The sequence below is a fragment of the Protopterus annectens genome, chromosome 3.part0, assembly GCF_019279795.1.
Source record: "Protopterus annectens isolate FY-2018-M chromosome 3.part0, PAN1.0, whole genome shotgun sequence".
Classification (NCBI taxonomy): domain Eukaryota; kingdom Metazoa; phylum Chordata; order Ceratodontiformes; family Protopteridae; genus Protopterus; species Protopterus annectens.
In genome coordinates, this window is record NC_056731.1 from 835,303,061 (window position 1) to 835,325,525 (window position 22,465).

Sequence of the window (22,465 nt, forward strand, 5' to 3'; positions counted from 1 at the left end):
GTTAGTTTTGGCTTACTTCTGGTAGGTACAACAGCCTCTGTTCAGCCATTGACATGGTTGTACAGGGATTCTGTGAACAATTCTCCACAAGCTGCTGTGTTCTTTGGGTTTGGAGAGGCATTGAATTTTGACAAACTATTGCTTAATAAAAAAGTAGTTTGCCTTTGAATAGTTCCTAAATATTACTTAGTTTACTGGAGTTACTGAGTTGATTTTGATTTCAAAGGAGATAGTTTTATGTCTGGACCTTACCAGGGAGGAAATGGCATTGGAGGGTAGTGCAGCTTTCTATCATGTTTGTGACTACGAGGTCCATTAGGTTGATGTCTCTAGTGGGCATGTGCACTAACTGGTCAAAGGGGTTTGTATTTGAGAAGTCCAGTAGTGTCTGTACTTGTAGTTTTGAGGCTGTGTAGGATTCCCACTCTAGAGGGATAATTAAAATCCCTCTTGAACAGAGTGTTTTGTTAGATAGTAAGTGTCTACAATAGGTCTGAGTATTGTCTGTGGCTATCTAGGGACATGGATGGTGACCTATAGCTGGCTAGCATATGGTACAGGGTTTAATCTATGGTGATCTGCACATGGAGGAACTCCAGTGCCTCATCCTGTCTAACCAGCTTTGAGGTATGCTTATTACTGATGTATATCGAGACACCTCCACCTTTAATCCTTGTCAGTGCAGCTACAGGTCTAAAAGTGTGGAAGGCATTGAAACTTTGCACCAACGGAGTGCTAGCTACAGCTTTAAACCATATCTTGATATCTGCATAGGTGACTATATTATCAGGGGTGAGGAGGGCTTGGAGAAAGTGTATTTTTAATTTAGGCTTCTGGCATTGAGCAGTAACACCTTGATATTCAGTTGAGTTGAATTTGCCAGCAGGTTTGTCAAGTTGGCATTGCCTAAAATGGCTGTATGGGCATGGATAAAGTTTTAGCCAGCATTCGAAAACTTAGCACGGACAGGAGCTGACCATCCTTGGCAAAGCAGCATGGTCTGTTAACCATGTCCTCCCATGCTGAGGAAATACTGGATCTCCTTAGAATGACACCAGAAACTAAGTCACTTGTTAAAGTCAAACATCTTTTGTTCATTTTGTGGTATCATCGTCAGACTGACACATAGCCTAAGAGCGCCATAATGTCTGTCTTTGTATAGTCCAGGGAGGTATGTCTCCGGTCATTTACACCTACAGGAGTTTCTTTGAATCATACTGGTACATGTGATATAATAACTTGAATGCATGCATAATTTGGCGGATCCTGGCTCCAGATAGCCAACTAACGATAATATTGTCTTTGTTCAGCCTGCTTAGAGGGGCATCAGTATGCCTTACAATGGAGTCCCCTATGATTAGAGACTTGGTAAGTGTATTTGCTTGCCTTATGAGTATTCGGGGCTCCACTGAATGAGGCTGTATGTGGTGTTAGGGGTTGCTTTTGTTGAGTGCGTTTGGGTTTGCTGAGGATACTCTTTGCCAGCATGTGGTGTAGGTAGTCTTTGTTATTTACCTGTTTGCCTTTAAGTGTCTCAGCAGATGTTGGTCTATTTGTGTGATGTGTGCTGTGTGTTGAGGGTGTTGTGCACATGGTTTTAACAACCTGATGTATGTGAGAGTTAAACCTCCAGTGGCATTGTTCATGTATAGTATGTATATGTGTGTGTGTGTGTGTGTGTGTGTGTGTGTGTGTGTGTGTGTGTGTGTGTGTGTGTGTGTGTGTGTGTGTGTGTGTGTGTGTAGATAGATGTATGTATATGTATGGGTGTACTTAAAATAGTTTAAACACCCAAATGTTGGTGTCACTAATTTCAAAAAAAAAAAAAAAATTGAAAAAATTACATTAACTCTCAACTGTGCATGTTCTGAGATTTAAGCTTGGAGAATGCAAAAATAAAACATTTGTGTATGTATTGCATATAAATGCTATGCTTAAGTTCTAATTGAAACTATCACTAGTTGCACCACAAGTGGTTATAAAAATGGTCTCATACAGCACATGCAGTTATCATTATACATACAAACATCACTCATTAGTAAAAATTATAGCAGTACTTATCCTTTCCAATACTTAAATATCAAAACATTGCATTACAATAAGTCATTGATACACTTCCAAACTCACACAGCATGCTTTTTTTTGGGGGGGGGGGGTAAGTCTTCCTGTATCCTCCTACCTTATGTGAATTAACTCTATGATCACAAAATTGTGGAGAAAAGTGCATATACCCTTATAGGAAAGATCCTTCACACCCCACTAAATCCCCGCCAAATTATATATAATAACTCTGGGATTGCACAGCACTGGAGAAAGGGTAAATCTATTTTGACACCCATGCACTGGCCCAGTAATCAAGGAGCCTCAGTCCTCACCACTAGCACCAGTGAGGGGCATCCACATTGGGAGGATAACAAGTACACACACAGTAAAGTACAATTTCCCTTAAGAGCACACAGAGATCACAGTCACTCTGGGGCTGTTTTTTCCCTTTCTCTCCAGATCCCCAATAAGACTACCCACTGACACATCTATATGGTTCAGATCTAAGCCGAGTAGTCAAGCCAAAACCTCCAGTACCCTGTCTGTCCAACCAGTGCTTCATGTTCCTGCCCAAGTAGCTGACACACACAAACACTTTGAGATTTGATTTATATAGAAACACACAGACACTCCTGGGGAAGTCTGGCACAGGTTCTCCAGCTATGCCTCCTTCAGCCCAGACTAAACGGTAGTAATCACTGCCACCAACTACTCTTATCAACTACTCTAAAGGCCCTTAACAAAGGGTGCCCAATTCTACTATGCAATGTTACTGTTACCCAATTGGTAAGTTTAACTGAGTCTTGAAGGCTATTTAGGAGTGGCCTATACAGTATCACCAAATATATGCAAGTACCCTAAGAGCTTAAATGATCTCTTCACAAAACAGCTGCACTGGAAAGGTTTAAACATATTTAATAATAAATAATAAAAACACAAGACAGTAGCAACCAATTCAACACATTGCTAATGGAGAGTTCAGAAATCACAGGAAAATACTTTAAAACAATATTGTAGGATAGTCTGACATAAATATAGAAAACAGCTAGACTAATCTGGCTATATTCCTATCTGTCCCTAAGAGAAACTATGTTCTAAATTCTACTTGCATGACAAAGTGATGGTGAGTTGTTGTCATCTCTGAAGCCAAATACAAAATGCTAATTCTTTCTCTCTGAGAACGTCTTAAATTGATAATATACATTACTGCTGAGTCATTTCAGATTACATCATTCTTGACACTTCTACTTAAGTTTCCCAAGCTCACAGAAGTTAAAATTTTAACATTTCTTTTTGTAATCTACACCTGCCAGGAAGCCACAGCAATAAAAGACGCTTTACATGTAAAACCTAGTAATTATATTTGTCTTAGCACAATAGAAAGAATTTCCTAGCCCAGACATCATGTCTCCTAGCTTGAGATCAAACAGCCATAAAATGCTGTACTCATCAGCTTTCTTCCAGCAGGGTGCACTATGTTTACATTTTTGAAGCTCAGAACATAACACGGTTTTTTTACATTTGTTACACAAGCCTGTGGATCATATTAATATTTACAATGACGGAGAATTATTTATAAAATTCTGTCTGGCTGGAATGGCAGCCCCTCAGCTTTTCACATACACACACACACACACACATATATATATATATATATATATATATATATATATATATATATATATATATATATATATATACATACACACACACACACACACACATATATATATATTTTACATATATATATATATATATATATATATATATATTGTGATGTTTAGAGAGCAGATATGCCACAGTTCACAATAAGTAGTTTATCTTCCAGACATAAAAGACTGGGCTGACTTTGCAGTGTAGCTCTAATGTCTGTCATGATACAGTCCTGCAAATACTTGTGAGTCAAGAGGGACAGTGGGGGGAGGATTCAGTACAAAGCCAGGAGGAACACTGGACAAGACGAGGGAGATTGTTTAAACTTTTACTAGGACTTCAGAACTGCTAGAACAGCAGTTCTTGCATCAGTATGCCATCGGTGAACACTAAGATGAATGAAAATCTAATGTAAGCCAGTATGGACTGACTGTAAGGATTTGTGATTTACAAGATCAAGGACATATAAATAATACAAGACATTAGGAATTTCCTAATAACAGAGAGACAGGAAAGAGGTATGTGATATGTAATGTGTGTCAGTGCATGAGTGCGCGTGTGTGTGTGTGTGTGTGTGTGTGTGTGTGTGTGTGTGTGTGTGTGTGTGTGTGTGTGTGTGTGTGTGTGTGCATTTGTAAGTGGTGTGGTACCTATGCTAAAACAATGCAGGGGCCATCAGTATTAAATACTGCAGGAAATTGCTGATTAGCACTAACAGCAATTCAGAGACATGCAGATTAGCTAATGTGTCTCTGAACTGCATTATTCTGCATCATAGAAACAGCCCCTTTTGGCACAGCTATTGATGTTCTTTCTGAATCTCCAGGTTTGATAATCTGACTGTTATTTTCATTAAAGTGAAGAGTTTTTTTTTGTATGTAATGTTTAGTTTGTATTTCTGTTTTTTGGCTCTTTGTAATTGTTTGTAGTGTTGTCTATATAGCGCTTTCTTTGAAAGCTTAGATATTTATTTATTGTGTTTTGCCATAGTAATCTATGGGGCTTGATTTCCATTAAAATCTGTGGTATTTTTCCCACTGTTCCATTATAATCCATGAGGATCTAGATTAGGTTTGATATAGTTTCTTTTCCTAGTATGACTTAATCAGCATGTACATATTTTTGGATGATCCAGTAAACGTATACGTTTTTAAATATCGGCACTTTGTATTAGATAATTTATTTTTATACCATTCTCTTTTGGGGGTCTAAGGTTAGGATGTATATCAGTTTGCTTCTTACTGATATACTTTTTCACATATCTACAAAATAGCTGCATTATAAAATGCAAAGTTTGCTATTTCTCTGAAATATATTTTTCACAGTGCCTTATATGCCCATACATAGTTGTACGTATATATTTTTCCTGAGTGTCACTGGTGCATGAATACATGTATTTTTATAGCTCAGCGTAGATGTTAGTAAATTACAATCATATCCTCCAGCTGTTGTTAAAAATGTCATCAAATTACTCTTACCAGTGCTCCTATCATCATTGCCATAGTATGCATACATGGGCCTCATCTGTTTTATTCCCTGTGAGGCAGGGATCTTCACATCAAATAACTGTAGTCTTATCAGCTGTAACTTAAAGCCTGGTTTAGGATGTACCAGATTTTAGTTAGTGTAGTGACCTTCACTAATAGTGACAGCATGGTTGTAGTTAAAAGCATAACAAGAGTGTTAGCAGTATACAAATTAACATCAAACTGTGTAATGATAAAGCAACATCTGTCCCTCTCCTCTACAGCCCATCAGCTAGTGTGTAATGTTTTTTTTTTGGCACCCGTAATCATATTGGGATTAGTCAGAGAGTACTGAACTCATGTTCAGCCAGTCTGGGGAAGGAGATGTCCTCCCTTTATGATTTTCCTAACTAAACTGATAATCTGACTGCTCACTTCTGCTTCTTAACTTGAAGATGAAGCATCACATTAAGAAATCTAAGCAGACTGCCACCAAATTTGGGCAACTTATATGACAGTTTTGTTTCATGTAACAAAAGTCAAGGGTACACATATCTGTGAAGATGACAGTGTTTATGATGTTCTTCATCTCACATTGCTGCAGTCCTTACACTTGGGTAGTCCGCTGTCCTCGGTCGGCCCGAATATCAAAGTATAAGGCTGACGTCGGTCAAGGCGCATTTGACTGACATCAGGATGTCAGGGTACAAATGTGCATGACCGACGTCATATCCTCAGTCTTTTTTGCCGCATGGTCCGATGCAGAAGCAGCGTTGCAAGTGCCGTTCGGCGTTCTGAAATTTTTCGAATTCGGAGTTTCAGACCGAGTCAAAGTTGGCTAAGTACCCCGTTGGGGAATATTTTAGTTTTTTCTTGCCTCAGTGGTTTACCGGATGTCAGAAAAAGTGAATAACTGTATTTCTTGTGGGAAACAGATACCGCATAGAGATTATCATACTTTGTGTATTCCTTGTTTAGGGCCTGAGCACGATGTTGTTGGGTGACGCTCTTGTGCTAAATTCAATAAGCGCACTATAAAGAGAAGGTTAGATTGTGCCAGGTTAGTCTTGAGCGGTGCAATTATAAAATGCCGTCGGATGCCCCGACGCCCGCTTCTTCGAAGCGCAAGGACAAAGCAGCTAAGCCTAGGCTAGAAGAACCGTCCGTTCCGGACGCCGGTTCTTTAGAGGTGTCGGTGGAGCCGGTGGTTCCACCGGAGGTTTCTTTGGAGTCTCAGGGAGAGACTTTGTTATTGCAGGATGTGGCCTCTCAGGAGGCAGGTCAGGCTGAAGGGGCTTCTCAGGTTACTGTACTCCCCTCCCTTCCTAGGGTGGTTAGGCCCTCTCCTTCTGTTTCTAAGGCTTCTCCCAGAGGCAGGCCAGGTTTAGCTTCAGTTGGTGTCACCCCTAGTTCTTCAGGAACTGTGCCCAAGAAGCATATGCTTAAAATGGCAGAAGATTTGATTACTTTGATTAGAGGTTCTTTGCCTCCTCCTGATAAGAGACCTAGGGTGGAACCTGAGCTAGGGAGTTTTGAACAGGCTTCGGATGTTTCAGAGTCTTCGGCTGAAGACTTGCAGGAGTGTTCTCCTTATTCTGATTCTGATGTGGATGATTCTACTCCTTCTGCTTCTCCTCCTGAGGATTTTTCTTTTTCGGAGACTCTTCATTCCATGAGGGAGCATTTTAAGTGGGAAGTTCAGGACTTCTCTGATTCCAGGAAAAGGCTTAGGGAATTTTTGTTTTTACCCCAGCATAGGCCTTTGGCTATACCTCCTGTTCTGGATGTGGTGGAAGATGTTTTTGCAGAGGCTTCTCTTAATCCTGATTCTTTGCCTCCTGCTCCTGTTAAACCGGATAGGTATTACAGGGTGCCTGAAGCTCATAAGTATCTTTAGAGTCCTAGGGCAGACCCAGAAACTGTTAGTCAGGGGCCTAAAGGTGTTAAGGCTTCTGTTGTCAAGAATCCGGTTCCTCCAGATAAAGAGGCCAGGGCTTTGGATAGATGGGGAAAGAAAGTTTATACTTCTTCCACCCTAGCTATGAGGGCTTTGAATTGCCAGTTTCACATGTTGAAATACCAAAACTATCTCCTTTCACAATTGAAGTCTAAGGTAGATGCTCTGGCGGAAGGTATTGAGTGTAAAGAGTTACAAGATTTAGTACATGTTTCTGAACAGGTGGGTAAGCATTCTTTGCAATGTGGTTTTGATGCAGTACAGGCCTCGTCTAGGGTGGCTGCCACTGGGTCAGTTCTTCGCAGGCACGCCTGGCTGAGGGATCAGAATTTATCTGACCATGTTAAGACAAGGATTTTAGATGCTCCTTTACAATCTGATGTGTTGTTTGGTTCTCCTGTTGAGGCAGTCTTAAAGAAAATGGAAGACAAGGCTAAGTCTATGCAGACTGTTAAAGATTTTTTGCAGGTTCAGCCTCCGAAGTTTAGTAGAAATTGGCCTACCAAGGGGTGGACGTATCCTTCTTATGATTCCCAGTCTAGGGGCAGGTCTAGACGTGGTAGGGGCAGAGCTCAGGGCTCTTTCAGGCCTAGAACAGGGAGTTCACCTGCACAGTCTTTGGGTGAGGGCAGGGGTCAGTCCTTTCGTAAACAGACCCAATGACCTACCTTTTCAGCTGCCAGAGCCTTCTTGTCTGGCTAATTACCCAAGACAGATGGGTATTGGATATCATACACCACGGTTACAGGTTTTATTTCCATACCTTGCCTCCTTTCAAAGGCATGCCAGACGTTCCTCCTCAGCAAAGACTAGAGGCTCACAAACAAATTTCTCTGTTACTTCAAATAGGGGCCATACAGCCGGTCCCTATGCCAGAGGTGGGCCTAGGATTTTATTCACGCCTGTTCCTAGTGCCAAAGAAAGGGAACACGTGGAGACCAATTTTGGATTTATCTACCCTCAACACTTATCTGGACATTCCCAAGTTCAAAATGTTGACGTTACAACAGCTTTTACCTCTGCTGGGCAAAGATCATTGGATGGTAACTTTGGATCTCAAGGAGGCTTACCTTCATGTTCCTATCAGACTGAGTTGCAGGAAGTATCTGCGTTTCTGCTGGGACTTCTCATTATCAGTTCTCTGCATTGCCCTTTGGCTTATCTACTGCGCCCAGAGTGTTCACGAAAGTTCTGGCTCCAGTGATAGCTTTCCTCAGGCTAAAAGGAATACAGATCTATCCTTATTTGGACGATTGCCTGATTCTGGCTCAAGGAAGGCGAGCTTCTTCATCATTTGGAATATGTGATAGCAGTGCTAAGATGCCTGGGGTATTCTGTGAACGAAATAAAGTCCAGTCTAGTACCCTCTCAGGACATGTGCTTTCTGGGTGTAAGACTGAATACAGCATCCCAGATGGCCTTTTGACCCCGGACAAACAAAAGAATCTTTCCCTTTACTTTCATCAATTGTCTCATCAGTCCAGGCTGACTGCAAGGACAGTCCTTCAAGCCTTGGGGTTCATGGCATCTTGTATTCTGGTGCTTCCCAATGCCAAACTGCATATGAGGAAGTTACAATGGTATCTCAAAAATGTATGGACACAGCACTGCCAGGATCTGGACACTGTCATTCAAATAATACCTTGCATTCAGAAGGAATTGTTGTGGTGGGCTCAGGAATGTCACCTAAACAAGGGACTCTCTGTGGCCCGGCCAGAGGCGAGTCAGATTCTAACGACAGATGCCTCAGACAAAGCTTGGGGAGCTCATCTGAATGGGAAGTGGATACAAGACAAGTGGCCTGCCAGACTACAACATCTACATATCAACTTGAAGGAGATGTTAGCAGTCCAGTTTGCATTAATAGCTTTCAAGGATTTACTTCTTCCAGGGCAGGTGTTGATTCTAACAGACAACACAACTGTCATGTGGTACATCAACAAGCAAGGGGGAACACATTCTTATCCTCTATGCAGGCAAGCAATGATTTTGTGGGAGACTGCTCTCAGTTTACAGCTAAATCTTCAGGCAAGGTTTCTGCCGGAGCACAGAACTCCTTAGCAGATGTGTTGAGCAGGCAATTATGGATCCCCACGAGTGGAAATTGGATCCTCATGTATTTCAGAAATTGACAGTGTCATGGGGAACTCCAGACATAGATCTGTTCGCTTCTCCACTAAACCACCAGCTGCCAAAGTTTTGCACAAAAAGGTTTCATCCCACAGCTTGGAAAGTGGATGCTCTTTCTTTCAATTGGAGCAATCTTCATGTGTATGCCTTTCCACCTCTGCCTCTCCTCCCAAAGGTACTACTAAAGGCCAGACAGGACAAGCCCAGGATGATTTTGATAGCTCCAGATTGGCCTCGACAGCATTGGTACCCATTACTGAGAAGCCTGGTACGGGAGCCTCCATGGCCTTTGCCTTCGATTCCACACCTGTTGTCTCAGGAGGACAGTCATTTGCTCAATGTCAAGCTTCACTCTCTTCACCTAACAGCCTGGCATTTTCTGTTTTGAACCATAGTGGGTCTCAACTTCCACAGCAAGTTTTGAATGTTATTTTGGAAGCTAGAAGGCCTAGTACAAGGAAAGTGTACGCAGATAAATGGAAGAGATTTTTATTGTGGAGTGCAGCAAAGGATTTTGATGTTTCTGAGCCTAATTTAAGTGTGGCTCTTCAATATCTTACTGAGTTACTGGACAAAGGTTTGTCCTTCTCTTCTATTAAGGTTCATGCTGCAGCAATTTCGGCTCACTATGATTGTGACCCACCATTGTTTTCTCATCTTTTGTTCAAGCAATTTCTTAGAGGGGCAAAGAATATAAGACCCCCACGTAGAGCTCCTACTCCTGCTTGGGATCTCAATTTTGTGTTGGAGAAACTCACTCTACAACCTTTTGAGCCTGCAGCTATGGCCGAGTTGAAATATTTATCATGGAAGACTGCTTTTTTGTTGGCCATTACCTCTGCGAGAAGGGTTTCTGAATTACAGGCCCTTATGGCAGTTGAGCCTTTCTTAATTTTCCATAAGGATAGGGTATCTTTACGTACTAATCCTTCCTTTATGCCTAAGGTGGTTTCTAGTGTGGCTTTAAACCAAACTATTCATTTGCCTACTTTTTATGCAAATCCCCAAAATAAAGGGGAAAAGATTTTGCACACTTTAGATGTACACAGGCAGTTGCGATATTATTTGGACAGAACTAAAGGGTTCAGGCAGTCTCAGCAGTTATTTGTTTCTTTTGCTTTGAGTTCTCAGGGCAAGCCTGTGTCAAAACAAACTATTTCTAAGTGGATTGGGTTTTGCATTGCTTTCTGTTATTCCCATCATGGCAAGGAGATTCCAGCTGGGATTAGGCCTCATTCCACTAGGGCTACTGCCACCGACAGCTTTTTTAAGGGGGGTGGCAACTAAGGATATTTTGGAGGCAGCTACTTGGAGTTCAGTGCATACTTTCTCTAGGCATTATCACCTTCCACTTTATTCTAAATCTAGGGCTGGGTTTGCCACTGCTATTTTGCAGGGCATTTTGGCAGCTCCTGCTTCCCTATAGTTTTGCCATCCTCCCTTACCTCTGCTTTGGGATTCTACCCAAGTGTAAGGACTGCAGCAATGTGAGATGAAGAACATAGTACAGTTTTGTACCTACCATAAATGTAGATGTTCGAAGATCCACATTGCTGCAGTCCAATTTACCCTCCCTCCGTCCCCTCTGTAGTTAGAGGCGGTTGTGTGGGTTGGGTTGTCTATATGGTGTATATTGTATATATTGTACATATTTTTAGTGCAAGGGTGGTTGGTTGGTTGTTTGCTATCTTTTGGTTTTGACCTTTCTTTTTAGGGTCTTCTGACATCTGGGGCAAGAAAAGACTGAGGATATGACGTCGGTCATGCGCATTTGTACCCTGACGTCCTGATGTCAGTCAAATGCGCCTTGACCGACGTCAGCCTTATACTTTGATATTCGGGCCGACCGAGGACAGCGGACTACCCAAGTGTAAGGACTGCAGCAATGTGGATCTTCGAACATCTACATTTATGGTAGGTACAAAACTGTACTTTTGTATTTGCCAAGCATTACATGAGTCGGTAAGACAATGATTAAAAACATTTTCGCTATGTCTTTTTTAATTAGTAACTCATTTCATACGACAGAGTAAAGCAGATGTCGTGATGTCATAGTATGCCTGTTTATGTTTATGTGGTATTGCACACCCTTGTGCATGTTGTAGGTTTCTAACTTAAACTAAAACGTATTCATGTGTTACGGAGTCTATATTACCTTATCAAATGAATTAACTGAGCAAACGCTCTTTCATTGATCCGATAAGGTCAAAACCCCTAGAAATTGAAGGCACAGAGCAGCGATTTTTTTTCTAGGGGGAAAAAAAGGTTTAAACACATAATGAAGTGGGGGGCTTCGCCCCTCACACTCCGCAATGTGTCCCCAAGATGGCCCACCAATTTTTTCCCCTGGGAAAAAAATTGATGCTCCGTGTCTTTGCTCTTTAGGGGTTTCGGCCTTGTTAGATCGATGAAAGAGCATTCGCTCTTTTCATCATTCAACAAGATGATATCGACCCATGTTACAGAATGCTGTACCAGTATTTTGAAGACTCACAGAGTTATACAATTTTAAGGTAATATTAATGTGTCGAGCCTGGTAGGTAGAGGACCAGGCTGTAGTATTTAGCTATGTGTGTGTGTAGGAGAGCTGCTCTCCCCCACTTCACCACACCCTAGCTACTGGTCTGATAGTCATAAGTAGTACAGTAACAAGAGTGACACATTAAATTATGTCTGACGTGTTTCTTCTGCACAGTTATAAAAGTCTTTGATACAAAGTAGATTGCATGGATCTGTTCTTGTTTAATAGTACTGTATGCTACGATAATCAAAGGGATTTAATTTATAGATAAGAAAGACTAAGGAGGCATGCTACAGTAAAAAAAAAGTATTTACAAGGACACATTAACCAGTCAGACTATTAAAGAGGAGTGCTATGGCAAAGACTATTTAGGCATTATTCAGTGGTCAGATTAAACATATAAAGTGAAATATTCTAGTAAGGAAGCTGGAATATTGATTTAGTAATGGTGCAACAGTTGTTTGCTCTGCATTCCTAAAGCAGCCACCGTAAGAGTATTGATGATGCTAATAGAGCTCTTTCCAGAATTCTCAGATGCTTAACAGTTTATAAATATCTAAGGGGAGTTAATTCCAGCTAGCAGGTGGTAGTTGGAATAGTTTGATTTTTTTTCAACCAAAGCTTTTAAAAAGTTAGGTTTATTGGGGTGTAAAAATGTTATCTCCTTTTTTCATTTACTATCTTCTTTTAAGGAGTAAGGAGATTTTGTTATTCTTAGTTGGTTTCTGATAGTTAGGCAGTACTTGGGGATATGTATGCAGGTGAACTGTATATCCAAGCATGGATAGGAAGCTGTTTGGAGCATTTTATAGAAGTGATGTGTTCCAGTGTAATAAAAATATATATACTTTATTAATGGTTATTTATATGGCTTTGGTGGAAATTATATTATTAAATGGAAGTGCATATTCAGAGGGTTAGGATGTTGACTGCAAGTGCTTGGTGGGCTTGGACTGTGGCCATGTAGCAGGCTGTATAAGTCACTTTCCTGGGGTCTATATCAGTTCAGTGAAAAATCAGTTCAGCGAACGGCATTTTCAGTGCACTTACATCGAACATGCTGCTCGTCAAACTGTTAATACTGAGATCATAGTACAGTGAATCAGTAAATTTGCCCTTTCCCCACTTTAGTGCGATCTAGGAGTTGGTATATAGAATTAGCAGGGGGTACAGCACCCCCCCCACATGAAGCGAATGCGATGAACAGCATTTCCAATGAAATGCCATTTGTTGAAGTGTCACTTAGATGAAGTGATATAGGTCTGATTTCCTGCATTAGATTTAATTTGATCTGTACATGGCTTGAAGGGTAGTTATGAATCTATATGTAACCCTAGGTATTTGTCTTCTAGCACCTGATTCATTTTGTAGTGTGAAATGTATTAATGATGGTTAGAGGAGGAAAGGGTTTTAGTTTTCTAATAGTACCAAAGAACATAGATGCTGTTTTGCTCATGTTTAAAGTCAGCTTGCTGGCTGTGATCCTGAAAAAGAGAACAGCAAATAATAACTGACAATACTGTAGATGTTCCTGTACATTTTTGGGTCTTTGACCTCAGTAATATAGAATTATATCATCTGTACAAAGAATTCAAAATTTAGATTTGACTAGCTCATTTATATAGAAAAAGTAGAAGGGACTAAGTACTGACCCTGGCAAGATACTAAAAACAAATGTTTAAGAGTATGTCTATAGGTATTTACTTTGGATATTGAACATTTTTATGACAGAATTTCTGGAAGCAGAAATAATAGCTGTAATATGCCAAAATCCAAACTTTTATAGTTTTTTTTTTGAAAGAAGAGAGGGTAAGTTGCTTTCTCAAATACACTCTTTAGGTCAGTAAAAGTACCTCCTTTTTACCATTCTCCATAGATCTATAGAGTCTATATTTTACTGTGTAAGCAGTTGTTATTGCATTGGGCCCATTTCTAAAAGTGTTTTGTGGCTCACATAACTAGATGTACTTGTTAATTTGTTTGTATTTGGTTACATACAAGTGTTTTAAAAAGTTTAATGAGAGTAAAGACATTTCTTGGTAACCACTATAAGTGGATGAAGAAGTGCTTTGACCAAACATAAAACTTTTCCCTTGTACTGGATCGGTTTTAAATGTACTTCTTAGCACATTGTCACTGAAAATGTGAATGTATATACTTCTGAAAGACACATAGTATGAGTATGGTGTGTGCATGTGTGAGTGTGTCCACATGAATGCGCATGTGTTTGTGCATGTGTGTGTGTGTGTGTGTGTGTGTGTGTGTCTGAGTCATTCATTTAGAAGATATGCTGCAGAATAAGCAACTCTGCCACAAACTGTAATGAAGATATAATGCACTTGTAACACCTGATAGAGTACTAAATTATTGAGCTCCATAACATCAAAACCAGATATTTGATGTTCCCTACCATTAAGTTTAATAACAATTAAAAATCTAGATTATTTCCACTCCTGAAATGCTACTCCAATCGCTCCAGTGGCACGGGCTAAACTATTGGGAATAACCATGGACTTCCACCTAAAATTTGCTAGTCATCTCAACTTAACTATTAAAAAAGTACATGCCAAACTAGGATCACTCTGCTGTATCAAACCATTTCTTACCAACAACACAAGATCAGCCATTGCTCGTTCCCAACTTCTATCTACCCTACTCTATGCATCTCCCATTCTGACTAATCTCAACAAAACTGAACTAAGCAAAATGGAAGCCTGCTATAACAGAATTGCCTGCTTTGCTGCAAATTGCTCATATAGAACTCATCACTGTACTGTTCCTTTAGAATCTACTGCTTTGAGACAGCTCCACTGGCTTGAACTGCCCAACCTCCTAACCTATAATCAGCTCTGCCTCTGTCATTCTATCCATTACCCCCCAGTAAGTGTCCTGCCCTCAAAAACCTAGTACATCACTCAACCAAAAGGCCTCTTAGATCATCAAGCAAACTACTACTAGAAGTCAACAACAGCTACAATAGCTTTGGAGACGCACTATATAGTAGTTTAGTGGCTAAAAAATGGAACTCTCTCCCCACTAGCATACAAAACACATTGTCCAACGCCTCCTTTAAAAACCTCATTAGGCAACATCTAAAGCAATGTTGGCAGTGCTATGATTGCTCCCCAGGCTAGTGAAAGCAGATAAGATAAACATACTAAACCTAGAGTAATAGTTTTCACTCTTACTCACAAACACTGGCTAATCTACAGTGTATTTACTGTACCTGTGTACTATGTATGTCTTCTACCTATGGCACAAATTTCAGCTGTACACAACAAATTTATTAATTACCTTTTATTTTTAAATTAATATTTTCTTGTTTGTTCTCTTCACTGTAACTGTTGATGTGCTGCATACCACTGTAAAAACATGTCTATTGTAATTTATATGTATACTGATCATGTCTAAATATCTAAATGTATCTGTAATTTTTCTATTTGGAGCTTTTTTCCCCGGGCATCTGCTGAAAAAGGGTCTTTTCAGCTCAGTCAGACACCCCCGGTTAACAAATATAAAATAAAAATAAAAAAAAAGAAAAAATTTGCAGAGGGTAAACTGCCCCATATCATAATGTTTATACCGTGTCCAAGGTTACTCAGTCTTGGATGTAAGAGATAAACTTTCTTAACACTATAGCAGTTTGAGTTAACACCACATGTGTGAATGATGAAACACATGCCATTGTGTCAGGTCCAATAATACTGGACTTAATCCAAGTTAACTCAGCAAACTTAATGTATCTCAAATGAAATGACATCAACTAATGAAGATTAAACTCATGATCACCACTAAAGTCAGTTAACTCTAATGACTTAACAACTGAAAGGATAAACTGCAAGGTTTGTCACTGTACAACTGAGTTGTTAATAACCGTTCTACCAAATGAATTCCGCTTGTAGTTAAAAATTTCAGAGATAGATATGTAACCATTCTTTCTCTTTTCCACTCACTGTTCATCAGCACACTATGAAAAAGCTGACAAGACCACTAAGTACTAATAAAGTATCTTGATTGTGCCTATTCAGCACCATATTGCTGCCAGGGTACCCTTCCTGAAGATCAGATCTTTAGCCACATGATGTTACTTTTGGTGAAAATAATGGAGTACTGAAGAGCAAAACTTACACACATATAGACACACACACACACACACACACACACACACACACACACACACACACACACACACACACACATGCTCACACATATGCCAACAGATGCATGTGCGTGCACACACACACACACACACACGCGCGCGCGCGCAGACACACACACACACACACACACACACACACACACACACACACACACACACACACACACACACACACACACACACACATATTTCTTTGATAATATAACCTTAACTGTTTCAAAACATGCAGACAGTTAAGTTGTTAAAGCTGCAGTGCACAAACTGGATGAATGGACCACCCAGGAAGCAAACAGGACTCAGCCCCAAACATAAACCAGATGCATTCAGTTAATACTACTGGCTATCGTGCAAACACATTGCCTGGCAGTGTGCACCCTTGAGCACCATGTTTGCCTGACGGTAAATGATGGACAACACTTTCAAATGTTACAAAACCAAACAGTGCTCAGTTCCAGTAAGTGTGATACCTGCAATTGGTGGGAAAACATCATTCTACATTGGTCTTGATCTGTGGTAGGCATGGCAGGCATTCATGGAGAAGTTTTGAGATTCTGTGCTCAAAGATGGGGTGTCCGGGAGTCCAAAGTGTTTGTTGGACTCCTAGTGAATGAACATGGGCCCAGGGTTTTGCAGAGGGACTATCATGGTTTGGATTATATGGCAAAGGCATGTAATAGTCTTGTCCAGGCTCTGACTAGTGCTACCATTATCCCCCCTCACTGGTGAACAATGTAGGAATCACTACAGAGACCTCCGGATGAGGAAGAGGGGTATCCTCAACTGTTAGATTGAGGAATATAGGACTGGGGCACCCCACAGATGTGTAAGTATCACTTACAGAGACTACTTGTAAGAATTGAAAGCTGGATGTAGTCAGGATTGGTATTCATAGTGGTATTCTGTTTTGTTTTTTTTTTTTTCGCGCTGTCACAGACTGAGAACTGAATGGGTGAACCCATGCAGCTAGATTGGTACGGATGTTAGAAGCATGTGGTATGTATGCATCTGAACAGTACTATTATTTTAGCATTAAAAGTAAAGACACCTTAAATGGTTAATTTTACAGTTGCATCGAATTGAGCATTCATCTCTCAACTGTAATAGGAAAGTATGCATGCATTATTTGGAGGCCAAATAAACAGTTCAGTATTAGAGAGTAGTCAGATGCTGTGGATTCAAAAAACACACTTCCCAAGTATATAATACAGTTACGTTTTTATCGATATTGCAATGTAATGTCAGAGCTCTAAAGCAGTGGTACCAATGGTCTACTGTAAACTGTAATCAGCATAACTGGAACACACACAATATATATGCACACATCAATGAATGCTTGCTGGAATCTGTAGTATAGTGTGTATATGTTATGAGATGAATAGTCTTAACAGTAAAAATATATTTGTTAGGAGTTGACAGTCTTAAAAGCAAAGGTAACAGAATAGAGTCAAGTAATTGTATCACTGTGTTGTATGTCAGATATGAAGTTGCTAATTTTTTTTTTTTTTAATTTTTAATTTTTTGTTTTTTTCCCACGGCACAGTGGGGTAGGCTTGCCCCCACTCCACTGGCTGTGGCACCAAGGCCCAGCACACCTGGGAAGCAACATGTTAGCACCTCCTCTGTTGTTTCTGCACTACTTGGCCCATCAAGTAGTTCTGTCCCAGAGTATAGGCCAGTGGTTCCCTCCAAGAGCAGTGGCAGGGATGGTGATTTTATCAACCATGATGAACTGCCAGGGTTGGTGTGTAGGACTGTGCAGTACACAGTTGGTGCATGCCTATGCCAGATAGAGACATTGCTCTTCATCATTGTATTAAATAACACAAAGAGACAACACAAAGAGACACAGACATTAGACATTGCAGCCATCGGTGCAATGAGGTGACAGTGATGACAGCCCAGTGGGTGGTGACTCAATTCTCACTGTCACCCAACTTGACATCAATGAGTTTGCGATGTCCCCACCCTTTCCCCAACCATTTTGTTCACACACCTCTTGTGTCATTCACCGTTCCTGTCTCTTGTGTTGTTTATCTTGTCTGTCAGCAAATGCTTCCTCACCTACCCAACTTACCTCACCCAGACATTCTTACATCCCTTCCCCACTTCCTAAACCTTCCTCTCTCTGAAAAAAAAGGGGCACCTGTCCCACAAAAAAAAAAAAAAAAAAAAAATCATCCCATACATAGCTCTCCATTTCACACACATGTCTTCATGACACACTTAATTCTGTCCAATTGGCTATACAACATGATTGCGTTGTGATCACCCCTCTCTCTGAAGGTGACAGTCCAAATTCAGCTAATATTTTCCATATATGATCATGTTTTATTGTTGAAGAAATGGATAGTTATGGTTCTTTCCTACATCCCTTTAGTATATTCCTGCACTCCTTTCATTTAATTTTCTCCCTGCTTGCTCCCCATTTCACTACTTTCCTATCTTTCCCATTTCTTTTCTTTAAAGAATATTTGTGTGATAGTGTGCATTGCACAATAATGTGTGGCTATGGCAAAAGTGTTATATCCAACTGTATTGAAAACCGGTACCATCTTGTGATATTTTAGAGACTCCATACTTACTATAACACTTCAGAATTTGGATATACATGTAGAAGTATTGAATCTGTTACATACACCTGTATTCAAACCCAGTACCATCTGAGCCTAAAAATGAATGGATCGATGCATTAACCGATGGTGCTACAAACTCATTTGTGTAACAGGTGTATTTTAGAGACTGTATAGCAAATGGCAGACTTAACTGCTGTTACATGCATCTACTGCTTAACTGACACTCTGGCTGTAGGTATGAATTCACTTAATCCAGTAATACTTTCTTTTTTGGGTCCAGATGGTGCTGGTTCTGAATACAGCTGTAGCTAATACATTGAACTACTTTTATATTACTGTTTCTTAACGATGTTACGCAATGTACATCTTCATGCACCACTGTGCACTAATGCTTTACAAAACTAAATGGGTATTGCACAATGATGCTTCATACAAAATTAATGGGTAAGATGCAACATTGGTAATATGGGGAGAAAGCAGGAGGTAGTACAAAAGGAAATACTTGCTAAACTGTGTCAGTTACTATTGATTGTATAAAATACATCTGCTACCAAACTGACTCTGTGGCAGGATGCGTTAATGTATTGTTGGAGGCAGATGTTACTGGGTTCAAATACAGGTGTAAGAAGTAATATGATACTTTTATATACATTTACTTGTATTGCTGCCATTTACTGTTGCTTCGCATTGGTGTGCATTGCTCACCATCGTACAATAATTATTTAAAAAAAGAATTGGGGAAGGTAGGAAAGTGGTGAAATGGGGAGTAAGCAGGGAGAAAAACAAAGTGAAAGGAGGGCAGGAGGTATTTAGAAAAGAACCATAGCTATCCATTTCTTCAACAAAAAAAACGCAATCATATATGCAAAATATTAACTGAATTTGGACAGTCACCTCCAGAGAGAGAGAGAGGGGTGACCAAAACACAATCATTTTGTATAGCCAATTTGACTGAATCAAGTGTGTCATAAAAACATTGTGTGAAATGGAGGGCTATGTATATGTATAGGATGATTTTTTTTTTTTTTTGGGACAGGTGCCCATTTTTTTTTTTTGAGAGACAGGAATGTTGGGGAAGGGATGTAGGAATGTCTGGATGAGGTAAATTGGGTAAATGAGGAAATAATTGCAGACAGTCGAGACAAACAAGACAAGAGACAGGGATGGTGAGTGACACAAGAGGTGTGTGAACACCATGGTTGCGGAGAGGGTGTGAAATCAAGGTCCCATGGAAATCACACAGGTTAACAGTGAGAATCTAGTCCTTACTCAGTGGACTGTCATCACTGTCACCTCACTGCTCCACTGGCTGCAGTGCCCAATGTTTGCATCTCCTATGGGTATTCTGAACCAGGATGAAGAGCAGGAGCTCCACCTGGTGTAGTGGTGCACAATCCTACACACCATCCCTGGTAGTTCCACTCAGGTGATAAAGTCACCACCTCTGCCACTGCTCCCAGAGAGAGACACAGGCCTATCCTCCTGGGTAAAACTACCTGAGGGGCCAAGTAGTGTATGGGGCAGCAGAGGGGTTTGCTGCCAGGTTGCTCACTGGATGTGCTGGGCAGTGGTGCTGTAGCCAGTGGAGCTGGAGCAGGATGATCTCATGGGACAGGCCTACCCTGCTGTGCTGTGGGAAAAAACAAAAAATAAAAGAGAGATGATAAGGGATGGGGTGAGAGGAAAAAGGGAGAACATTAGTAACTTCATGTGTAACATACAAAGCATTGACTCTTTTCTGTTAGTATTACTTTTAACACTACAAAGTCATAACAGATGTCTTCATTACTTTTAAGACTACCTAGTTCATAACAGAGGCACACTATAGTTCATATTGCAGCCACCAATACTTGATGTATGCATATATTGCACATGTGCATGTTCCATTTATACTGATTACAGTTTACAAAAGACCATTTGTGCCACTGGTATAGAGGTCTAAATTTACATTGCAGTAATGATGAAAACTTAACAGAATTGCATTTTTAGGAAGTCTGGTTTTTGAACACACAGCCGCTGACTACTCTCTAATACTGTACTGTCATTTTGTCATACAGACTATTGCATGCATGCTTTCCTTTTACAGTTTAGAGATGCATGCTCACTGTTATTTGAGAATATGGAATTATTGCGTTGTGCTACAGACTAAGGCATGCATACTTTCTTTTACAGTTGAGATATGCATGCTAAATTTTATACTACTGTATTAAATACCATCTAAGCCGTCCTTCAGTTTTAATGCTACCAAATTACTATTAAAATTATTATTAGTATTAATAAATTACTATTTAGAACAGTAATGTTCTGATGCATACATACCGCATGCTTCTCGCATCCTTACCAAATGCACGGCTTGGGACCTCACATTTGAGGCTCACTCTGTGGCAGTTGTGGAAAAAACAGACCAGAACAGAATATCATTATGAGTACCAGTCTTGGACTATATTCAACTTTAAACTCTTAAAATTACTCACTGAAATTGATACGTACACATCTGTGGGGTGTCCCCTGTACTAAATTCCCTGTTCTGATTGTCAAAGATATCCCACTTCCTCCTCCAGAGGTCATCAGAGTGATGTCAGCATTGCTCACCAGTGCAGGGATACCTGTAGCACTGGTCAAAGCCCTGGGAATACTATTCCAGGCTTCAGACTTCTGAGCCTGAATAGTACCAGTGCAGCAGCCAGGGCCCATGCTCCTTGACTAGGAGTCCAGTAAGGACTTTGGACTCCTGAACACCCCACCTCTGTGCCCAAAAGCGCACTCCCTCACCAGCAACACCAGACATGTCTACCATAGTTCAAGCTCAATGTAGAATCTGCATTTCCCACCAGTTGCATTTTGTATCCTGATGTTTTCCCGCCAATTCCATGTCTCTCGCTTACTGAGAGTGCGCACATTTTGGTTTTGCAACATTTGAAAACATTGCACATCGCTTACCATCATGCAAACATGGTAGGTGAGGGTGCGCACTGCCTGGCAGTGTGTCTGCGCAATGTTAAGTGATGTGCAACAGTGGCAAGCAATGCAATTTTAAGATTAGTTGGTATATAGGCACTTATGGTTCTCCTACACTTACAGCTATTGCTTGCCACAAGAAGGTTGAGAAAACAGTTGTGTATGTTGTACTTCACTGCTATAATCTGCAATCTCACAACAGTAAAACAAAATTTGCATACCCTGTACTAGAACCAGGACCATCTGCACTCCACACCTACACTTAACACCTGCTGCCATAGGATTAGTGGCATGATATGCCCTATCTTAGTATTCATTGTAAAGCTGTCGTTGTTAATTGCAGCACAATGGCACCTACCGTGTTTGTGTAATGGCCAATAGTATTAATTGAATGCATCCAGTTTATGTTAGAGGTTGTCTGGGTCCTGTCTGTAACCTGGGTGGTCTGTTCGTCAAGTTTGTGCACTGCTGTGCTTCGCACAAACCAGGTGAGCACAGCCAAACATGTATATGCTAAGTGGCGCATTGCACAAACACTGGCCTCAAAAAAAAAAAATTGGAAACATAGTTGAAATGAATAAAAACAATCTATGGCAGTGCCCCAAACAAACGTTGATGAAGAAAACTAAAGTAACAGAAAAGCAATTGCCATGCTGTCCTACAGTCCACTTTCACGGTCAGCAACTTTACATGGAAATGGTATCCACATCATATCTCCCAAATGTCCAGCATTTTGCATTATGTTAAGATGTTTGCATCATATTTTTGGGCTGTTCCTTGTATAATGTGTGGTTTTCTGGAAAATCACTGAAGATTGAAATCAATACATAATGACATATATTTCAGTTACGTACTTCATATCCTTCAGAAAATGCATGCTAACACAAATCCCATTACATTACCAACTTTCTTACAATATAGGAACAATATGGCAAATCTATCCCTATTGTTGGCCCTTTGGCAACCTCATTAGTTTAGTCTTTGTCCAGATTTCTTGCACTAACA

At 40.4% G+C, this 22,465-nt stretch overlaps 1 protein-coding gene across 2 annotated transcripts in view; it reads left to right on the top strand.

Moving 5' to 3' along the window:
• Positions 1–22,465, top strand: part of LOC122796581 (glutamate decarboxylase 1-like) — a 1,347,171-nt gene that overhangs the window by 1,203,623 nt on the left and 121,083 nt on the right. The gene's annotated exons all lie outside the window — the stretch shown is intronic.